General features: G+C 44.5%; 1 protein-coding gene across 3 annotated transcripts in view; it reads right to left on the bottom strand.

Moving 5' to 3' along the window:
* Nucleotides 1-23,053, bottom strand: part of GRID1 (glutamate ionotropic receptor delta type subunit 1) — a 793,647-nt gene that overhangs the window by 397,529 nt on the left and 373,065 nt on the right. The window lies entirely within an intron of this gene.

The following is a 23,053-nucleotide window of genomic DNA, read 5'->3' as shown; positions in this document are numbered from 1 at the left end:
AGTTTCAAAGATATAATAGGTTGAAAGTAAAACAATGGGAAAATACGTACCATACAAACAGTAACCACAAGACAGCTGAAGTGGCTGTACTAATAGCAGACAAAATAGACTTTAAAACAAAAGTGCTATTGAACACAAAAGGAACATTTTATAATGATAAAGTGTCCATCCATTAGGAAGGTATGTTTTATAAACCTATGTTCATCTAACAATAGCACCCCAAAAACACAGGAGGCAAAAAATGACAGTATTGAAGGCGTACATAAATAATTCAATGATAATATTATAGTTGGAGACTATAATATCTCACTTTTCATAATTGGTAGAACAACTAGACAGAAGTTCAATCAGGAAACAGCTTGAAAAACGCTATAAATCAACTAGATTTAACAGATATCTATAGAACACTCCATTCAACAAGAGGAGAATTCTTCTCATGCACACATGGAACATTTCCCCAGAATAGGACAGACTATGTGCTATGCCATAAAACATGCCTCAATAAAAGTAAAAGGATTAAAATCATGCAAAGTATGTTATTTGACCTAAATAGAATTAAAGTAGAAAATCTTCAATAGAAGGAAATTTTGAAAATTCAAGAATATGTGGAAATTAGACAACTAACTCCTCAATAATCAATGAGTCAAAGAAGAAATTACAAGGAAAATTTTTTAAAACTTTGAGATTAATGAGAAAAAAATACAGAATATCAAAATTTATAGGATGTGACAAAAGCAGTGCCTAGACGAAAATTTGTGGTTGTAAACACCTATGTTGAAAGAGAAAGAAGGCCTCAAAACAGTAACTTAACCTTCTCCCTTAAGAAACTAAAAAGATGAAGAGCAAACTAACACCAAAATAAGGAAAATTAAGGAAATAATAAAGATTGGAATGGAAATAAATGAAATAGAGCATAGAAAAATAATAGAGAAAATCAATAAGCAAAGAGTTGATTTTTTTCAAGATTGACAAAATTGATAAAATTTAACTAGATTTACCAATTAAAAATTGGAGAAGATTCAAATTACTAGAATCAGAAATAAAAGAGGGGACTTCACTACTGACCTTAAAAAAATAAAAATAAATAGCTGTGTGACAACAAACTAAATAAGCAAACTAGATATATTTCTAGAAAGACACAAACTGCTGAAGCTCTCTCAAAAAGAAACAGAATTCCTGAATATACCTATAACAGTTAAGAAATTGAATTGGTAATTTTAAAACTTCCCACAAAGTAAAGTCAAAGCCCAGATGTCTTCACTGGTGAATTCTTTCAAATATTTAAAGAAGATTTAATGCCATGCCTTTGCAAACTCTTCCAAAAAATAGAATAGGAGGGAACACTTCCAAACTCATTCTAAGAGGCTACTAAATTACCCTGATACTAAAATCAGACAAAGACACCACAAGAAAAGAGGACTACAGACCAGTAACCTTTACGAATATAGGCACAAAAAATTTCAACAAAATACTAGCAAAATAAATCCAGCAGCATACAACAAGAATTATACATGACCGTCAAGTGAGATTTATCCTAGGAATGCAGGATTTGTTTAACATCTGAAAACCAATCAATGTAATATGCCATAGTTAACAGAATAAAGGACAAAAACCATATGATTATCTTTACAGATGCAGAAAAAGCATTTGACAAAATTCAAAGCTTTTCATGATTAAAAACAACAACAACACTCAACGAATTAGGAATAGAAGAAAACTCCTTCAACCTGATAAAGGACATCTATGAAACATCTGCAGCTAACATCATACTGAATGATGAAAGACTCAATGTTTTTCCCCTAAGACAAGGACGAGACAAGGATATCCACTTTTGCAACTTCTACTCAATATTGTACTGGAGATTCTAGTCATGCAAATCAGGCAAGAAAAGGAAATTTTAAAACATCTAGAAGGAAATAGGGAGGAAGAAGCAAAACTATCTATATTTGCAGATGACACAGCTCATTTATTTTTTTAAAAGTCCTAAGATATTCACACAAAAAAACTATCAAGGCTAATAAATAAATTCTGCAAGGTTGCAGGATATGAGATCAATATATAAAAATCAATTCTATTTCTATATACTAGCATGAAAATAAAAATAAAATTAATGAAACAATTCCATTTAAAATAGTATGAAAAGGAAATCAAATTTAGGAATAAAAATAACAAATCTAAGTGAAAACAGATGCACTTAGATGGTTCCCCAGTGACAACCTTTCCCCAGGAGTCATTCAGCTTCAGATCTAAATGTAAAAGGTAAAATAAAAATAAGTAAGCTTCCAAAAGAAAATATAGGAAGATAGCTTCCTTGCCTTAATGTAGGCATAGATTTCTAAAATAAGACAAAAAGTCAGTAACCATTTAAAAATAATCAATCATACTTTATTAAAAAGTAATAACTGTTGCTCACCAAAAGACACCAAATTTAGACAGTGAAAAAGATGATACAAATGACAAGATATTCATAATACATATGTCCCAAAAAGACCCATATTCAGAATTTTTAGTTTTAAAAATTATCCTGTAAATCAAAAAGAAAAAGTCCAACAACCCAATTGAAAAGGTAAAGTGGGAGAAAGTTCTGAACAAGGCTTTTACAAAAGAGGATATCCAAATGGCTGGTAAGAATGTGAAAAATGCTCAACATCTTCAGTCATCAGGGAAATGGAAATTAAAACCACAGTGAGACTCACTCCTGCCTTTGGAATAGCTGAAATTAAAAAGACTACCAACACTAAGTGTTGTTGAGAATGTAGAGTATCTGAAACTTTCATACAGTTCAGGTGAGAAAAAATTCCTGCAACCATTTTGGAATAATGTTTGCCACTATCTTCTAAAACTAAACATACATCTACTTTATAATCCTGCAATCTCATTTCTAGGTATATACCTGAGATAAGTGGGTGCATATGCCCACAAAAAGACAAGAACAAGAATAAAACAATAACAGTTTTATTCATCATAGCCAAAAATTAGAAATAACCCAAATTTCCATCACCAAAAGAATAAATAAATGACCGTATATTCTTACAAAGGAATTCTACATGTCTACATGGCAACAAATGAGAATCAACCCCTAACAGACACAACAACATGGGAAAATGTCAAAGACATTATGCTGCATGACAGAAGCCAGACATCTCCTGTGGATCTCATGCTGTGTCTCAGCAAAAGCATTCAAGGTTTTCCTGACCATTTTTCTTTTTTTTTTTTTTTAACTGACCCATAATTTTGATGGCTCATAGTGAGCTTGAATTCAACTCACATTCCTAAGTCTCTTTTTCCCCCGGCACAGCTAGGACTCATTGTTCTCATTCCATCCTTCGGCACATTTTTTAATCTAATGTTATTATTACTTGTTTACTGAAAAATGAAACATCCCTAATGGAAATCAAAGGCAATTGGGAAGAGCATAATTTCCCACAGGCCAGCCATCCCATGAATCGTCAGATTCCAGGGCCCTCTAGTCCCTAGTCATTTATATATTTAATTTTTATGGACTTATAATCACTACATAGGTACAATTTTGCTATTTCAATACTCACGATCATATCAGAAATACTTTCTCAGAGCCTTTGCAATCATCATGTTTATTGGCTACACAATAGTCTATTGTGTGGCTATTCCATAATGTACTTAGCTATTCCCTACACTGAACATTTAGGTTGTTTCCAATTGTTCAGTATGGAAGATAGCACTACAATACAATCCTTATATATTAATGTATTTCTCACTTAAATTACAAGGTTAGGATAAATTTTAACAAGTGAGATTATTGGGTAAAACAAATGAACATATTGATGATTCTAGGTATGTTTTACAAATGGTTTTTCCCATTGACACAGCAACCAGCAATGTATAAAGACACCAGTTTTATCATAACCTTGATAGCATTACTACTTTTAATCATCTATAATAGATATAAGATGATTGCATGGATTTCATTTTATTTTGAAATTCATTGGTTATTCCTGAAGATGTTCATTTTGCTATATTTGTTTTGAAGTCTTCGTATTTAACATAGGGCCAGGCACAGAGCAAGGTGGCACCACATGACTTTTCAGGTGAACTGAACCTTATTCCTTCCGATGTTACTTGTTCATTCATACATTTTGTCCAGTGTTAACCAGGTTTGAATTTGCCTATTAATTTGAACGAGGCAAGGTAAATATTCCCATTCTGCCATATTTGTAACAGATAATTTTCCCTTCACTTTTTTTTATTTTTTGTCTTTATAAAGAAGTTTTTACTTTTTGTACATTGGATCTATTTACTTTTTAAATATTTTTACCACTTAAAATTTAGAGTGTTACCTACAAAATCATGTAGCCTACTTTTTGCTTTTTGTAGTTATTTTTCTCCAAATAACTAATACATTCTTCCAACATCCTTCATTACAAATCCTTCTTTTCTCCATGGTATTTGATTCCTCCTTATCTTCTCTTATTTTATGTATAAGGAACTCTTTCAGATTTGTCAAAAGACAAAAAGAACAGAAGTCTCTGTTCTGTACCAGTGTTTCTCAGATTTAATTACCATGGGCTTCTATGTTTATCTACAAGTATCTGATCTTTGACAAACCTGACAAAAACAAGAAATGGGGAAAGGATTCCCTATTTAATAAATGGTGCTGGGAAAACTGGCTAGCCATATGTAGAAAGCTGAAACTGGATCCCTTCCTTACACCTTATACAAAAATCAATTCAAGATGGATTAAAGACTTAAACGTTAGACCTAAAACCATAAAAACCCTAGAAGAAAACCTAGGCATTACCATTCAGGACATAGGCATGGGCAAGGACTTCATGTCTAAAACACCAAAAGCAATGGCAACAAAAGCCAAAATTGACAAATGGGATCTAATTAAACTCAAGAGCTTCTGCACAGCAAAGGAAACTACCATCAGAGTGAACAGGCAACCTACAAAATGGGAGAAAATTTTCGCAACCTACTCATCTGACAAAGGGCTAATATCCAGAATCTACAATGAACTCCAACAAATTTACAAGAAAAAAACAAACAACCCCATTAAAAAGTGGGCGAAGGACATGAACAGACACTTCTCAAAAGAAGACATTTATGCAGCCAAAAAACACATGAAAAAATGCTCACCATCACTGGCCATCAGAGAAATGCAAATCAAAACCACAATGAGATACCATCTCACACCAGTCAGAACGGCAATCATTAAAAAGTCAGGAAACAACAGGTGCTGGAGAGGATGTGGAGAAATAGGAACACTTTTACACTGTTGGTGGGACTGTAAACTAGTTCAACCCTTGTGGAAGTCAGTATGGCGATTCCTCAGGGATCTAGAACTAGAAATTCCATTCGACCCAGCCATCCCATTACTGGGTATATACCCAAAGGACTATAAATCATGCTGCTATAAAGACACATGCACACGTATGTTTATTGCCGCATTATTCACAATAGCAAAGACTTGGAACCAACCCAAATGTCCAACAATGATAGAGTGGATTAAGAAAATGTGGCACATATACACCATGGAATACTATGCAGCCATAAAAAATGATGAGTTCATGTCCTTTGTAGGGACATGGATGAAACTGGAAATCATCATTCTCAGTAAACTATCGCAAGAACAAAAAACCAAACACCGCATATTCTCACTCATAGGTGGGAATTGAACAATGAGAACACATGGACACAGGAAGGGGAACATCACACTTCGGGGACTATTGTGGGGTGGGGGGAGGGGGGAAGGATAGCATTGGGAGATATACCTAATGCTAGATGACGAGTTGGTGGGTGCAGCGCACCAGCATGGCACATGTATACATATGTAACTTACCTGCACATTGCGCACATGTACCATAAAACCTAAAGTATAATAATAATAATAATAATAATAATAATAAAAGAAAAAAAAAATACTGGCCCCCTTCATTATTTGCTATTTTCTAACTATTTCTATATAAAGTAGCTTTTCCTTTCCAGTTTTATTTTCTAATCATTTTGTAAAAATCTAATAAAACACTGGATGGAAATTTTGATGAGGATTAGGCTACAATCATAAATTGAGAATAGACTTTTTAAGTATTTAGCCAAAAGACTACAGCAGGGAATATATTAAGTCTCCTTGATTATTCATCTCTTATTTCTTTCAATGAAATATGGTAAAGAGCCAAAGAGCATGGGCTCTGAAGTCAGATTATGTGGATTTGAATCCCAGCCCAGCTACAAACTGGCAACATATATTAGTCATGCTGCTAAGTGGCAAACAACCACAAAATCTCATTATCACCCAATATAAGGGTGTATGTCTCATATTCACAGACTGGGGAGTCATCTGGATTGCCCAGCTCCACACATCCCATTCTTGAGCTCAGTGTGAGGGTAGTGTATACCTGGGGCATATTCTCTTTATCAGAGTAGATAGGCAGGTGGATGCATGCTTTCTACGGAAAATCTACGCTCAGAACTTGCATGCTCACTTTTGCCAGCATGCCACTGGCCAAAGCAAGCTCATGACGAGATCCAGTATCAATTGTGCACATAAATAAATTCATCAGTCAATATTTAGGAAAGAAAGACCTAGGGAAAGTCACATAAAGCCCAAGCCTCAAGTTTTTTGTTTGTTTGTTTTGTTTTGTTTTGTTTTTTGTAAAACAGAGATTTTCACCTGCCTCTCTCAGGGGGCTGTGTGAGGACTAAATGGGATAATGTTTGTAAACCACTTGGCTTTATGCCTGATAAGTAGCAAGAACACAAGAAATTTCAGGCACTATTATTGTTTTTAATTATAGACCAAATGCTGCCACTGAACTTTTGAATCTAAGTAGAAGACTTTCCATTTTTCCACATCAGATTTCATCTTGTTATCTCTGACACACTGCGCCAGTCATTGGAGATATTTGGGATCCTCATCTGTCAAGCAAATAAATATGAGAACACTATGCTAAATATGCTCCCCTATATTACCTGGCAGGTTGTGCGGCACTAAAGAAATAGCGACCCTCTTGACTTTCTGCAACCAGTCAGTGCTCCACCACTCTTCATGGATGATGGACATGTTGAACTCTGCCTAATGCTTCCCAAGTAGCTGGGACAACAGGCACGCACCACTACGCCTGGCTAATTTTTTACTTTTGCAGTGACACGGTCTCACTATGTTGCCCAGGCTGGTCTCAAACTCCTGGCCCCAAGCCATCCTCCCACCTTGGACTCCCAAAGTGTTGAGATTATAGGTGTGGGCCATGAGCATGGCCTAAAGCCTTCCTTTGATTGACTTTGATCAGTGAATCAATAACTTCTGGGTACATGTGTTTAAAGTTACACATCAACCTAATTGCCCTGCTTAAAATTCTATGTTTCTCCATGTTCTCTACAAGGGCTTCATCCAGAGCCTCATACAAATCTAAATATGCCACCTTAGACATTGCCATTCTCGTTATTTGCCCAGATGAATTTTTCCAAAATCTCTACATATGGCTCTGTTAGTCTATCCAAAATTTCTCTGTCTCCATTAGGGACATTCATAATTACTTCCCCACGTTCAGTTTCTAATCTGCACAACCCGAAAAGCCATCTTCCCTTATTTTGACAAAAACATTGAGATTTCTCGGGACTTTTTGAAATCCTCCTTGCTGAGGTGCAGGGTGGACGGGCTTGCGCAGCCTTTCCTGGCTGACTGTGGGGAACTGAAGGGCCATCAATTGGGCCAGCCTGTCATGAGGCTACTCTCACTTCCACTTCACCAAGTGGCTCCTCCAGGCCATTCACATTTAGGGCCAAGAGGGCGATTGTCCTAATTGGATCCTCTACCATACAGGAAACAAAATAAAATCAAAAAGCTATAAGATGCTTGATGAGATCTAGTGGATGGCTCATCTGTGGTTGGGATCAACTGGAGTTTGCAAACAAGAAAAGCTGAATGGCCTCCCTGCGGACAGTGAGCAGTGTCCAGTCTACAGTAAGCTACCCCAGAACCCAAACTTTTGGAGACTGACTATTTTTGGTCCAGGCCTATGGTCAAGGGGTCTCCAAGTTGCCCTCTTTCAACTCAGCTCCAGGAGGCAGGGACTGCCCAGCAGATGATCAAGAAAATCGACCCTCAAGGTCAAGCTCTCTCTCTCAGAGGCCACCTTTCCCAAAAACTTAATTCATGCACCCAAAAAGGACAACGGTGTTTCTTTCCTATAAAATATATTTCATCTACATGAAAAATATTAACATATTTATGTGGTTTTTCCTTATTATTCTTCCAAAACCTGTCATTTAGAACTAGTGTGCCATCTGTGAGAACACCAGGAAGCCCCAGGAGAGCTCACCCATGGCTCGGGCACCCTCTGCCTCTGTTCACCTTACCAGCTCATCACAGGGTGGGCAAGTGTTGTCTAATAGATGCCAATGCTTCTGCGATGTGTGCCTTGTCTTTCTTATGATCTGAACATCTTTGTGCTATTCTCTTCTCTTTTTTCCCCTTCATTAATAAAAAGCATTTATTTTCTCTAATTTGATTATTGGTTTTTTTTGTTCTGTTTTCAAATAACAACAAAATGACCAGAGATCAAACTGTGATCATTTCCTGCAGCAATTAATCTATCTGCAAGGCTGTGTTCTGCTGAGCACTTTGATCCGAGTTAATCACAACTCTGGATGGTGCTCCATCAATACATTCCAATTACTAGCACGGCCTCAGGTCAAGTGATTTTAAGGCACTGCCCCCAGGGAGTGGGGATGCCTCCAGACTGAGTGAAGGCAGGCTGAGCTCCTGCTCACCAGACCCATGTCTGGCTCTCTCCAGGGGATGGCAGCTCCTTCAGGTGAGTAGAAGGAAGGCTCCAGATTCTGGCTTCTGCAAGAACTCACCTACAGGGCAAGCCACTTCTTCCTTGTCTTAGAAAAATTGACCTACCCATTTAGCTCCCCAGCCCCTTGCCCCCCATGGCATCTACCTGTGCGTGCACCTCCAGGAGGGTCCCTCACATTCCAGGATGATATGCAGGAGACGTAGCCCTCGTCCAGTTCCCCAGTGTCCCTGCAGCAACCTGAGGAGAAGCAGCTGCTGCTCTTGGCTGCAGACCTGAACAGGCTTACCTCTTTCCCTCTGTGTATGCTCTTTGCAAAATTCTGCCTTCAGGCCTGACAGTCTTCAAAAGCCCCACATGACAGGCTAAGACAGGAGTGCTGTGTTTCCAAGGCCTCAGGAAAATATATCACATGGGCGCAGGTTTACTCCAACCATAATGGGAACTTGTCTGCAACTACCAGAGACGGTTTTTCTTCTGCTCCAAACGGAAGGCAGTGAGGAAGGACTAAGTGCTGGCCTGTGGGTTCCAGCAGTCTTCTACCTCCGACAAGGCCCAGCTTCAGGGGAGAGGTGAAGCCCATGAAGCCTGCGTAGGAGCCAGGGCTGCTTAAATCCTGGGACATACTCACCTGATGCATTTGATTTGGAGTTCAGCCCCCTCTGCTATAAGTGTGATTAGTGTCTACATTATAGGGTTGATGCAAAGTCTGATGAAGACTAGAGTTCCAAAAATGCTTTAAAAAGTGGCTGGCATATAGTAGATGCTCAATAAAGCTTTCCTTCCATCCTAAAACCTATTGTGGCCAAAGTGTAAATGATGGAGGTAGCACAGAATCTGTCCCAGGCAGGTAATACACTGAGAAGTGAGGGGAACAGGTAGGGATGAGCCCATGAGGAGAGATGAGACTGTGCCTGACTCAAGGGTGCAGACCCCACCTAAAGGGACTCTGATGTTGTAGAAAACACCATGCCAGCCACACAAATACACCTCTGATCTGAATTCAGCCCATGGGCAGTGAGCTTCAACTCTGGAGAAGAGAAACATATGAAAAACAAGGGCATATTCATAGCTATGAAACATTTCTAGCAACATAAAGTGAGCAATCAACCCCCCAGGCTTAGATTAGAGCAAAGCTCCATGCACACCTGCAGAGCCTGGGAGTGCTCCCTTGCACTCACACGCAAGGCTGTCCCTCTCCAGACACAATGCAGTGGGCTGGTCTTCCTTACTGCCCTGGATTAGATCACAAGTCCCTATTTCACATCCAGAAATACCCAGCCAGTCCTTATGTGGCAGTCACTAGCCAATTGAAGACCACCCCTCCCGCAGTGAAAATGAAATCCTAAGCTGCTGTTTAAGCACAATGCCAAGCCCAACACTAGTCATGCCCCAATGGACCATGCTCAGGAGCCTGGCAGAGGTCTGGTCTATCTAGTGCCCTGGAGGATGGACATGATGGCAGCTGTGATCACAGACGCCACTCCAGGGCCCACATGAGAGTGCCGAGGTCAATTGGGCCAGGGGGCAGAAAGAGCCTGAGAATGTATCCAGCTCTCTGAAAACATACTACTAACCTTCCAGGGATCCCCACATACCTGGGTTATCCTTATAGTTCTTGCTTAATTTGATGCAAAGCCATCAACAAGTGGTCCCGCAGTGGACATTTTTCCAGTCCATGCAGCGTCTTCCCTACCTAACCTGTGATTTTTTAAAATCCCCCAAAGCCACATCCTTAGGGTTCAGGGTCAACACCATGCAGATGCCAAGGCTATTCCATTCACCTCTGACTATCTACCAGGCCAAAGGACCTAAAGCAGCCAGATGATATGTTGCCCAAGCCTAAAAACATATTGCATTTACTTAGAAGCATTTTCTCCAAAGGGACTGGGTAGCTTACCACAAAGAACATATTTAATCAACTGGTACAACAGAAATAAAGCATAATAAATTAGAGCCAGGGAAAAGTGAATACATTTGTACAAACCTAAGAATTAATGGACTTGACCTTCCCAGCAGTAAGATCAAAAAGGAAAACACACTGTTACATTGATCACATTATCAGGAAGGAGGAAGCAGACATTCCCTAAATTCTGAAAGAGATTCCTCCAAATTGTGTAATGGACAATTACTTTAACAGAAAAAAGAAGCTAACACTTCTTGAATGTCTACTACATGCTAGAAACACTGTGAGACATTTGCCATACAGGGTCCTCCCTACCTGCAGGAGCTCTTATTCAAATTAGAAGAAAATGCCCCAGTGGGGAAGGCCTGCTGAGCAGCAAGCAGTGTGCTGATGAAGTCCAGACTCACCTCCCAGCCATCCAGGTGCAGGATGCAACCTGCTCAGCTGCATGTGGCAACCCTGTTTACTCACATCCTCCTGGAACGCTTACAGTAACCCTCCAGAGACAATGGTTCCATTTTACATACAGAGAAACTGGGGCTCAGAAAGGATAAGTGTCTTGCCCAGTTCACAAAACCAGTAAGTGACAGCCCCATTCTCTGACTCTGCATGACTTGTTTCTTCTTGTAGGACCCTTGACAAGAGCTGAACTTTGTGTGTGTGTGTGGGGTTGGGGGGGGCGCTCTAAAAGGGGCCTGTGAGCGTAATAAAGGCCAAGGACATAGCTTTCTGGAGGTCTGGCTGCACAGAGCTGAGGACCAAGGGTGTTAGTGCACAGAGGAAGGCCCTGCATGAAACCTGTGTCCTCCAGCCCCCTTCCCATGGCCTCCGATGCCCATCAGCATCATCTGGAGAGGCCTGACCACCACCTACCCTGTATCTGTGCATCTCCACCAGTGGGACCCAAGAGTGGTAAGGTTTTGGAGGTCCCCAAGTTTTCTATATAAAGAGATGAGGGTGTGTTCATTTGCTAGGGCTGCCATAATAAAATATCACATACCAGGTAGCTAGATCAAACAACAGAAATATATTATCTCCCAGTGCTGGAGGATGGAAGTCTGAGATTAAGGTGTCAGCAGGGCTTGTTCCTCTGAGGACTAGGAAGGAGGGATCGCTTCCAAGCCTCCCTTTCCTGGCTTGTAGATAGCCATTTCTCTCTGTATCTTCACATCATCTTCCCTCTGTCTGTGTATGTCCTGAATACAAATGTCTCCTTTTCATAAGGAAATAGTCATATTAGATTAGGGTCCACCCTTATAACGTCATTTTAACTTGATCATCTGCAAAGACCCTGTCTCCAAATAAGATCACATGCTGTGGTACTGGGGTTAGGATTCCAGCTTATCTTTTTGGGATGGGACATAACTCAGTTCATAACAGAAGGCTGCAGCACTGCTGTCCTTGGTGGAGGCAGACACTGGTCCACAGGGCTCAGGAAGAGACCAGGAGGACAGGCAGAGAATGGGTCTATCCAGTGGCCTACTCCAAGCTACCTTTATCTGTTGCCAAAACAATTTCAGTAGCCTCCTAGCTGATCTTCACTCATGCACAATGGTTACCGTCTATCCAGGCTCCACACAGCAGCCAGAATGAACTTTTCAACCAAAACACAAATTTGATCAAAGCCGTCATGGCTTAGAAGGCTTCAATGACCGTCCATTAGTCTCAGGGGAGAGAACAAAGCCATTCCATCCTCATTACCTTCCAAATATTGGATTGGTTCCTGGAACGCTCTCCCCTTCCTCCTTCCCCAACTGGGACTTACCTAGACCTGATAACAATGAATTTCTCTTACCCGTCAGACCCCAGCTGGATGGGCTTCTCCCCAGGGTGGGATTCCCCCATGCCCATCTCCTGTGCCACCCTCAGCCCCTGCTGGATAGTGTCAGGGCTGTTTTGCTCACCTCTGGGTCCCTACTCCTATGACAGTGCCTGGCATACAGCCAGTGCTCAGTGTTTGTTAAGTGGAGAAACAGTGGGACAGTGATGCCTTATCCTGCAGTAGGAGCTTTAGATACAAGGAAACTTACGTTTCCATATAATAGATGAGAAACTGTCTGTCTACAGAAACGACTCATCCAAGGTTGCACAGCTAATGCTATTTGATTCCTGATGCTGAGCTCTCAACCGCAAACTTCTGGTTCCCCGAGCTGGGGCTGGGACAGATCCAAGTCCTCCTTCTGCAGCATCTCCGGATGTTTCCTGGCCAGCAGACAAACCTCTCTGCTCCTTCTTCCCCATGGAAAACACACTTATGTTCCCATATGAGGCCCTGGGGTGAAGGGTTGGTAAGAGAGTAATAAAGAAAACAGCAAAGAGTACTGGCTGTCCCCAAGTGGGGTCAGGAACAGGGATGTGTCTCCTGCATGCATTGTAATGAATTCAGCCCCAAACTTGGAGCCTCAAGATAAGTCCTCAGACCCTGCATCTGCTTCTTAATAGAAAACAGGAACTTAGAGTCACATGGCTTCTCTGTGCCCTGCTTTCTTCCTCTGTAATACGTGAGAACAATGAAGCCCATTTCACAGTGAGGATTTGGGAAATTATGAATACATAAATGTCTAGATTGATGCCGGTCACTGTGGGCACCCAGGACGCGACAGCTATCTCTTGCGTTCCTCCCAGGTGAGCCGTAGCTTGGACAGCCTCAGTGTGGAGCAGCCACTAGCTCCCAATGAAGCCATAGGACAGGGTTGCATGTGGGGATTCACCTCGGTAGCTCACAGCCCGACAGAGGCCCATGAGCACAGAGAGTTGGGAACTGACCAACAGGCTCCAGGCTGTGACCCAAGCCCTGGAAGAAATGCACCACCAGCAGCCAACAGCAATGAATATGACCCTCCTGCCATAGCAGGTCTAATCCACACCTCTTCAGGCACAGGCTTTCAGTCTGACACGCAAGCTGCCAGGAAAAGACCTGTTTGGTTTTGCTCTATTTTATGCCTTGAAATATGCAGGCAAAGGACACGAACTGCAGTCACACCAGTGAAAAGCCTTTGCAGATCATCAGCCTTTGCGGAAGGGAATCTGGAAGCAGCTGGCTGCCAGGGATGCTAACTTCACAAGGGCTACAATGCCTACTTGGCTTTTGATGGGAGCCCAGCAGCCACTAGGAACCTTGGCAAAGGACTTCATGTCAGCCTCCTTCAAATGCACATCAATGTTCATCCAAGCTCTGCCTTCTTGCCCCGGGCTCTCCGGCAGGCTGATGTCCTTACCCTCAGATGCACACATCTGAAAACTTTGTCTAAAGCTTCCCTTTCCTTCACCATTGCTCTCCGTGTTTCCCCACTCCCACTGCCCCTTTGATTCCTGTGTTAGTTCAGTAAGTCGTTCATTCACTAGATGCTCCAGGCACCTACTATGTGCCAGATGCTGTTGCAGGCATGGAAAATAGAGCTGGAGCAAAACACACATAGCCTCTTTTATTACAAATGCCAACTACCCGCTTAACATATGAAACAATGTCAGGTCATGACAAATACGATGAAGTCAGGCAGGAGAGGGACCAGGGAGAAGGAAGAGTGTGCTACTTCAGGCAGGGTGGTCAGGAAAGGCCTCTGTGATGAGGCAGCATTGTGCAGCAGCACCGAGAAGGCAAGGAAACCAGCCATGTGGGAATCTGGGCAAAGAGTGAGAGTGATCCAATGACAGGGGACAGCCAGTGCGAAGGCCCTGAGGTGAGCGCTTGTTTGGCATGTTTGAGAACCAAAAATAAGGCTCCAGGTGAGTCTGGGGAATGAAGTTGGAGATGAGGACAGATGGAAAAATGGCCATTTAGTGAGGACCTTGAAAGTGATGAAAAGGGCTCTTGCCACAAAAAAAATTGGGTAAGCTATGTGAGATGATGAATGTGTTAATTTGCTTGGCTATACAGTAGCCATTTCACTATCTGTATGTATAGCAAAACATCATGTTGTACACCTTAAATATATACTTTTTTATTTAAAAAAAAAATTTGGATTTTATTTTGTGAAACAAAGACCACTGGAAGCATTTTAAGCAACAGTGATCTGACTTATACTTAAGAGGCTTAGAGCAGGTGCTATATGGAAAATTGACTCTAGGGGTCAAGGGTGAAGTGCAATCATCCCGAGGACGCCTGTGGCCATTGTCCATCAGGTGAGAGCCAAGGGTGAATGGGGAGTATTGTAGGGGAGGAGGTGGGGAGGGGACCCATGGTGAGCCCAGCCCTTGGCAGCTCTGTGATGTGGGATGAGTTGGGACATCTCTGAGCCTCAGTGTCTTCCTCTATACAGTGAGAGCAATCCCAGTATCACACGCGTATCCAGTAGGAGCATAATAGATAATGTATGCAAAAAGCTGTGCACAGCACCTGACTCATATCAGGACCTCAGCAAAAGTGACTTTCTTTCCCCATCCGCTATCATCTCTATGTTTTGGGAAGAATTTTTTCCCTAAGTGGCTATTGTCACTGAAAAAGGAACTCCCTCAGCCCAAGTTTCTCAGCAAGAGCAACCCACAGGCAAAAACAGGAAAACTCAATAACCTCTTAAATCAAGACTGTAAAAACCATCATAAAAAAGACAACCTGGCACTTTTATGGCTCCCTAAAAACACTTTAGAAACCTATGTGGCATTTCCTCTCAAGACCCTCTATTGTTAATCCAATTAGCCAATTTGGGGCCCAGAAACACACAAATTTCCGGAAACTGGAGCGTGGGGAGCTGCCTGAGTGGAGAGTCGGCCATGGCCTGGACACAGGTCTCTGTGGGGGAAGCAGGTGGGCAGCCTGCTCCTGAGCCCACCCACCACCTTGTCTGAAGTGAGGATGACTGGACAGCCTCTGTTGAGTTCGTGAGTAAGGAAATGGAGTCTCTGTCACACGTGCTGGTTGGCCCCGGACCTGGTGTAAGACCTGGTCCAACCAGAAAAGCTGGGGGAGCCACTCACAGAAGGCCCAGAGGGGAAGAAAGGAGTGAGGCACGTGTGCAGATTTACCTGGTGAGATTATGCTGCATGTCCGCTGCCCACTGCATGGGACCCCAGCCTTGAGCAGGCTCCACCCAGACCTGTGGTAACTCCCCAGTTCACAGTGCTGCACAATCCTGGAAATTAGCCCAGTTAATTTTTGCAACTGCTCTTTAAGATGAACAGGGTGGAAATGATTATCACATCTTAAAGATGAGAGAACTGAAATTCAGGCAGGGGATGTAGCCTGGAGACTTGAACAGAAGGGACCTCCTTCTGAGACCACCCACAAGTCCCAGTTGCCCATCCTCTCCCGGGCCAGGGTGTCACATCCAGGTTGTCAGAGCTGAATGAGCCTCAGGCCCTGTGGATGGTGAGCAGGAACTGGCCAGGCCAAGAAAGCTCCCATGGAGTCTCCAAGGCAGGCCCCAGATGCTCCTCAAGGCTGCACTCCTTGCTCAGGGGTTCTCCCTCCACAAGCCCTGGTCAAGGGAGGGAGGACCAAGACTCACCATGGGGTCATGAGCTCGGGGGCTGCTAAAGAAGAGGCCCTTTCTTTTCAGGCTTCACCTCACAATATTGTTCTCTCCCATGCCCACGGGACACTCACCCTCATCATGGCCAACTGAGGTCCTCCTCATACCTGCTCCTTCCCTGCTCCTCCATCTCCTCTGGACACGTGAGTGTCAGCCTGTCTCCACCCCATTGTGGCCACTGGACTTCAGGAATGTAATCTGAATCCAGCCCTCCTCTCCATCCCTCCTCCATGACCTCCCAGCAGCCTCCTCACCTCTCCCTGCACCACAGAGAGAGGCTCCAACCCATCACCCTGGCTTCATCCCTGCCTGTTCATCTCCCTTACTTTCTCACAAGGCTCCTAATAGGTGTCCTGTGCCCATGAGCCCCCAACTTGGGGGCCTCAGTAAAGACCTGGAACCACTCAACATGGAAAGAGAAAGAGACATAACAGTTCTCCTTCCTCTAGACTCTCCATACCCAGATTAAGCCCAAGGGTCTCCTTCAAGCCCAAGCCAGCAGGCAGGGTGGGGGATTCTAGTCTCCATCTACCACCTAGCCACCTGGGGCCAAGGCATGAGCTGCTTATGTCAAGAAAGCAGCCTGGGTGCTGAGAGGTCTGGGTGGGAGAGCCTTCTCCCAATGGCTGTGCTGCTCCCTAGCACCTGCAGGCAGGTGGGATGGGCCTGTGTCCAGGACCTGGAGCTGGGAAGGGTGGGCAGGACACTCACGCTAGTGAATAGAAGTGCAAGGAGCCTTGGTCCTGACCAAATCCCAGCATATCCCAGCGCCTGGAAAGAAACATCAGAGCAAAACGGCCCTCAGAAGCTCTGTCAGACACCAGCAGGATGCAGGCAGAGAGGCTCAAGAAGGGGAAGGGAGTGTCCTTCACAAGCAACTGATCAAGACTCCTAGTCCCCTGACAAAAACACATAGGTACATTCACAGCCCCCACCTTGAGTCCCAGGAGCAAACCATGGGGCACTGGAGTACCTGGTAGGAGCCCCAGTGTTGAGAGTCCTATGGCTCTTAACACTTTGACTCCTAATTCAATTAGCCCTGATTAACACCCTCTTGGGTGCCAAGCACTAGGTGTTGCTTACTCATTTACACCAGGGTTTCTCAACCTAGCACTACATTTTGGGCTGAATAATACCTTGTTGTGGAGGGCTGACCTCTGCATTGTAGGATTTTTAGCAGCATCTCTGGGCTCTACCCACTAGATGCCAGTAGCATCCCAACTCCCCAGCTGTAACAACCAAAAATGTCTCCAGACATTGCCAAATGTTGTCTGGGGAACAAAATTGCACCCAAATTAGAACCACTGGCATACACCATTTAATCTTCATAATAGTAATAGATGTTTCTATCTCAAGTTGCCAAGTGAGGAAACTGAGACTCGGAGAGGGTTCATTGACTTGCCCAACGTCACTAAGCAAGTAGCCATATTCATGTTTGAGCCCAGGCCATTCTGATTGAAAGTCCAGGGCATTTTCTACCATAAAACTCTATTTCCTGATGCAAAGATCAACACAAAGTGGCTGCCCACCTCGGTCTCCCCCAACTGTAAGCTAGCAGGTGACACCTGAATTTGATTGATAAATTAGGAGCAGACCCTGTGAATCTAACTAGACGGTCACCTTCAGAGGCCAGAAGCAGGGTTTACCGCATGGTACACGAAGCTCATGGGGCAGGCTCTCCTTGTAGGAGCCACTAGCCATCCTGGAACCCCAGATGCAGCAAGAACCTACATCTGGATTCCCAGGATGACCGCTCAGTGCCTAAGGAGCATCTGAAATGCTACCTGCACTCACAGTCACCGCCTGGTTGAGCAGCTGTCTCCCCTGTATGTCCCCACTGCGATCCCCTCTGGTCAGGCCATCTTTCTACCGGGCCTCAACCAACACCCGGGGGTGGTGGGGGTCCCATCTCCAGACATGGCCCCATTGGATCTCCCGGATCTGGCTGCCTGGCCCACAGGGAGAGGCAAAAGAACAACTCAGCTGTTGGCTGTGTTGTTTCCCCAAAGTCAAGTTAGAGATGCAAGGCCTGGTCTCTTGGTACAAATCCTGACAAATTCGGAATATGTGGTTTCATCTCTCAGAACATGAATTCACTCCTCCAAAGAAGAAAAATATGAACACCCACCCCACAGGGATGTGGTGGAGACAAAGCAAGAAGTTGGAGGCTAAGTGCCTGGCACAATGTCTACTGCATTCAAGGTGCACAATAAATCATGTTTAATAAAATTCTGAAGCACTAAGCACAACGAGGAGGGAAGTTCTGCATGCCTCCCAGGTGTTCGTAACTTACGGATGGATTGGGTGGATGCATAAATGTACGCTAAGAATTCCACGGTATGTCAGTCTCCCATATTTGAAGCAGCCCAAATTTAACCAAGAAAAACCTGAAAGGTAATGAAGTTGTCTCAGACCGCCTTTGTCTTAAAGGCAACTACCCGCAAATAGCAAGCCCAGAATGTTTCCAAATGAGATGCCCTGGGAGAGCCCTTGATGGGCACTGGAGCAGTCAGTCCAAGAGGAAGAAAATAATAATAATCCAGTTTGTTGTCTGAGACATTTGTCTGTGCATTCTGCCGCGGAAATTGTGTTAGTTGCAGAGACAGGCCTGATAGGAGGCCAGCTGGGAAGAGCATCACATAACATTCAGGTAAATACAGCAGTGGGAAGGAGCCTGCATCGTCGCCAGACCCCACCTGCAACCTGTCTCTCCCTCCAGCCACATTGGAGAAGGGAGTGGTCTGAGCAGGCAAGAGCAAGTCTGTGCCAGGCCCACAGAGGTGAGGAAAGAGACTGAGATGCCAGGCTTCCAAAATGTGCCCTGGCTGCCTGGTCAGCTCAGCCTGCATCTGCTCCTATGTCTAAGAGAGGGGCAACATTCATTTACTCACCAAGTGTTTGCAGAGCTCTAGTTCCAAAGAATGGTTCTAGATACTGAAGATACTGCAAAGGACAGCACAGATAGAGCTTCCTTCTCTTATGAAACCCAAGTGGAGTGTGATAAAGAACCAGAGTCTGTTCTGCTCTGTTCATTCCACAGATGGCCCCATTCAGCACTCTCAGAAGCAGCAGCTTCATGACAACCACTGCAGCTCCCAGCCTCAGGCACTGACTCCTAAGGGAGGATCCCAGCCTAAGCTGCAGATGAGTCAGGACTTTCCTGCCCCAGCCTAACCAGCTCCTCCCCATCTAGGACCAGACTGAAGGCTGAAGGCTGAAGGGGACACCAAGGGCACCTAGCAGACCCAAGGGCAGCCACTCCATGCCCAGGACTCAGAGTTGCCCCAGCTCACCAGCCACCCAGCCCAGCAGCCTCAGGGGTGTCTTCAAAGTCTACCCTGGATTCAGTCACGGTCCCCACCTTGAACAGCCTGGACTGCCAGGATCAGCTGGCTGGTTCTCACCTTGGCTGAGATGCCTCCCTCACAAGAGGCCTTACCTCTCCTCCCCCAGTCTCCCCCCTCCCACTCTCACTTCTTCCCACAGCCAACCTAATCACCCTCCCAGCCTTACCTCCTCCAGGCCTTACCTTCCCCCTAGCTATACCTTCCCCCCAACCTAATTACCCCCCAGCTTTACCTGCCCCCCAGCCTTACCTCTCCCCAAGCCTTACCTTCCCCCTAACCTAATCAGACCCCAGCCTCACCTCCCCCAGGCCTTACCTTCCCCCTAGCTATACCTTCCCCCCAATCTAATTACCCCTTTCCCTGACAGCCTTACCTCTCCCCAGCCTCACCTCCCCTACAGCCTTACCTGCTCCTACCCTTACTTCCCCTGCAACCTTACCCTGCTCTACTCCAACATATCCCTTCGTCCCTCTGGTCCTTGGCACTTCCACTTCCTTCTTTCCGGAATCCAGGATGCTCCTCCCATGCCACTGCCCTTTTCCCACATTCTCACCTTATGCCCCAAGTTTGAGTAGTGCTTCCTCAGGGGCCTTCCCATACCTTGCATCTGAATGGGGTCCCCCAGCAACACCATTTCACATCTTCACATCCTCACCTTTTTCTTCATAGACATCATAATTTGTGACTCTTCAGTGTGACTGAGCCATTTTTTGTGTAATGCCTACCTCGCCTCTAGCTGAAAACTCCATGAAAGTGGGTAATCATCAGGTTTGTCACCACCAAATCCCCTGTACCTAACACAGAGACCCACATTAAATTCCAGCTCAAAAACAAAAGACCTGCTGAATAGAAATGAATATCTGGCATGCCCCCTCCATCCCCAATTATTCATCTTATTCCTACTCATCCCTCACAACTCAGCTCAAGTGTTGCCACCTCTTCTGACTTCCACCTCCTGCCGGATTTAAGTGACCCCACCCCACTCCCCACCACTCTCCCAATACCCTGCATTTTCCTCTATTGTTGCAGGTGTCACCCTGAGACCCAATCATTGAGTAATCTGTCTGATCCTCAGGGGCAGAGGTGGCTTCATTGGACTTTGTGTCCCCTACCCTTCACACAGAGTCTGGCAAAAGTCCAGTGAATGTTGCGTGAATGAAATATAAGGATGAATTAAGTAAATATGTAGGGAAGCTTTTTTCAGGCACTTCAGTCTAGAAGCTCTGTAACTACTGGCAGAGGCTCTGTGATCAAATGAATCATTTACAAGAAGAGAAGTAACATTTTCACACTTGCCTGAAAGTCTGCTCCCCAACCTGGGCCTTCCTAGACCCCTGGGCCTAGGGGGACTAGGGAATGACTTTAAGCAGAGAAAGTGTGATCCTCTCAAGGTCACCGTTGCCTATAGGGGATGAACAGCTCAAGCACTGAGAAGTTCCCGGGCCTAGGCTGTGGGTTTCTGTCCCAGGGGTGGCTGAGCCACAGGTTGGTGGTGTGGCCTCTAGATGCACGTAGGTATGGGCGCAGGAATCTGTAGGGACTTCACAACCAAAGCCACTTTGACCAAGGGATGCTATCTGTTTATACAACTTGGGAGGATTTTTAACATATCCCCAGGATTTCTTTTAATCAAGGATGGTGAGATACGCAGACACAGAAATGACTCTCGTGAAGGAAGAAGTCTGTTGTGGTCACAGAGTCACAGATCCCTAGAAAGAGGAGGCAGGGCACATCTTTTGGGGCCACATGGGGAAGCCCCAGGGTGATTCAGGTCACAGGGAGCAGGAGGAAAATGTGGACAAGAGTTTTTTGTGCAGTTTGTGAGGGAAGAAACAGGAGAGGTGGATTACGCAGGTTTAGGATTGGCTAGTGTGAATAATTCTAGCAGGCTCTGGGTGTTACGGACTGTGGAGAGTTGCCTGCTACCTGGCCCTGGGGTGATCAGGGCAGGGGAACAGTGGCTTGGCCAGTGAGAGTTCCACAAAGGCACAAAGGCTGTTGTTGGAGTCATGGGCTTTGGATAGGTTGTTTGGCATGCAAAAAGTGTGTCACAGGCAGGTCATTTGCTGTCTGTAGGAATTAGCTTGCCCTGAGGGGAAGGCTTTCCCTGGTCAGTAAAGCCCCAAAATGTCAAAGCATCCTAAAATCCGGGAAATCAAAAACATGATTAATACAGAGGGGTCAACATCAGGGGTCCACCCACTGGCCACGGACTGGTACCTGCATTTTCCTCTGTTGAGCCCAATAGAGGTACCAGTCCATAGCCAGTTAGGAGCCGGGCCACACAGCAGGAGGTAAGCATCAGGCCAGTGAGCAGGACCACCTGAGCTCCGCCTCCTGTTCAATCAGCAGCAGCATTTGATTCTCACAGGACTACAAACCCTATTGTGAATTACGCATGCGACAGATCTAGGTTGTGCACTCATGAGAATCTAACTAGTGCCTGGTGATCTGAAATGGAACAGTTTCATCCTGAAACTAGCCTTCAACACCCACTGGTCCATGGAAACATTGTCTTCCATGAAATCTGTCCCTGGTGCCAAAAAGGCTGGAGACCGCTGTTCTACAAGAAGGGAAAAGAAAGCATGATATTCATCTAACTGCTAGGATCTGACAGTTTGTATCTCTGCAAAATTTACATGTTGAAATCTTAACTCCCAAGACGATGGTATTAGGACATGGAAACTTTGGGAGGTGATTAGGTCAAGAGAGTGTATCCCTCATAATGAGTGCCTTATAAAAAGAAGCCCCAGGTTGCTCCCTTGCCCCTTCAGCCCTGTGAAATTACAGCAAAAAGACAGCTGCCTGTGAACCAGGAAGCAAGCCATCACCAGATTCTGAATCTGTCTGCACTTGGATCTAGGACCAGTCTCCAAACTGTGAGAACTAAATTCCTGTAGTTTATGAGCCACCAAGTCTATGGTATTTTTGTTATAACAGTTCGGACAAACAAGACACCTTTGCAAATTATTCAAAAACATGACCTTGTTGATCACATTGCCTTAGAAGGAACCCAGGCAAGCAAATGGCCCTGAAACTTAGGCATCGTTGGCTTCACAATACACTCATCTCTGCTCAGCAGAGAAGAAATAGCCCTTCACGGCGACACCAGTAAGCCAGTAAATGAATTTGATTCTTACACTCAACAGGTATTTATCAGTGGCCTAACAGATGCAGAGCTTGTATGAGGCTCAGGGGGAATAAGTGTGATCAAGGCAGGAATCATCTGCCTTCACACAGGACTCACTTAAAGGAGACAATATGCAGTGAAACAAGGAATTCAACAAATACGTGATAAGTGCTAAGACAGAAACATGGAAAACAAATCATGAGAGACGACAGCCTTTCAACCGAGGTGTCCTTAAGAAAAACCACAAGGAAGCAGCCAAAACCTTTCCAGGAAACCAGAAGATCATGTGCAAAGGCCACGGGGCTTGAAGAGCTCAGAGTGCTGAGGAAGGAAGGAAGAGAGGTCCCCTGCAAGTGGAGAGAGGTGGGCAGTAGAATGCACGGAGGCCTCTAAAAGGAGCTTGGATTTTATTTTAAGTTGAATGG

Source organism: Pongo abelii, chromosome 8 (genome assembly GCF_028885655.2).
Source record: "Pongo abelii isolate AG06213 chromosome 8, NHGRI_mPonAbe1-v2.0_pri, whole genome shotgun sequence".
NCBI classification, from domain to species: domain Eukaryota; kingdom Metazoa; phylum Chordata; class Mammalia; order Primates; family Hominidae; genus Pongo; species Pongo abelii.
Note: the sequence above shows the minus strand (reverse complement) of the source record. Positions and strands in the feature narration are given on the sequence as shown.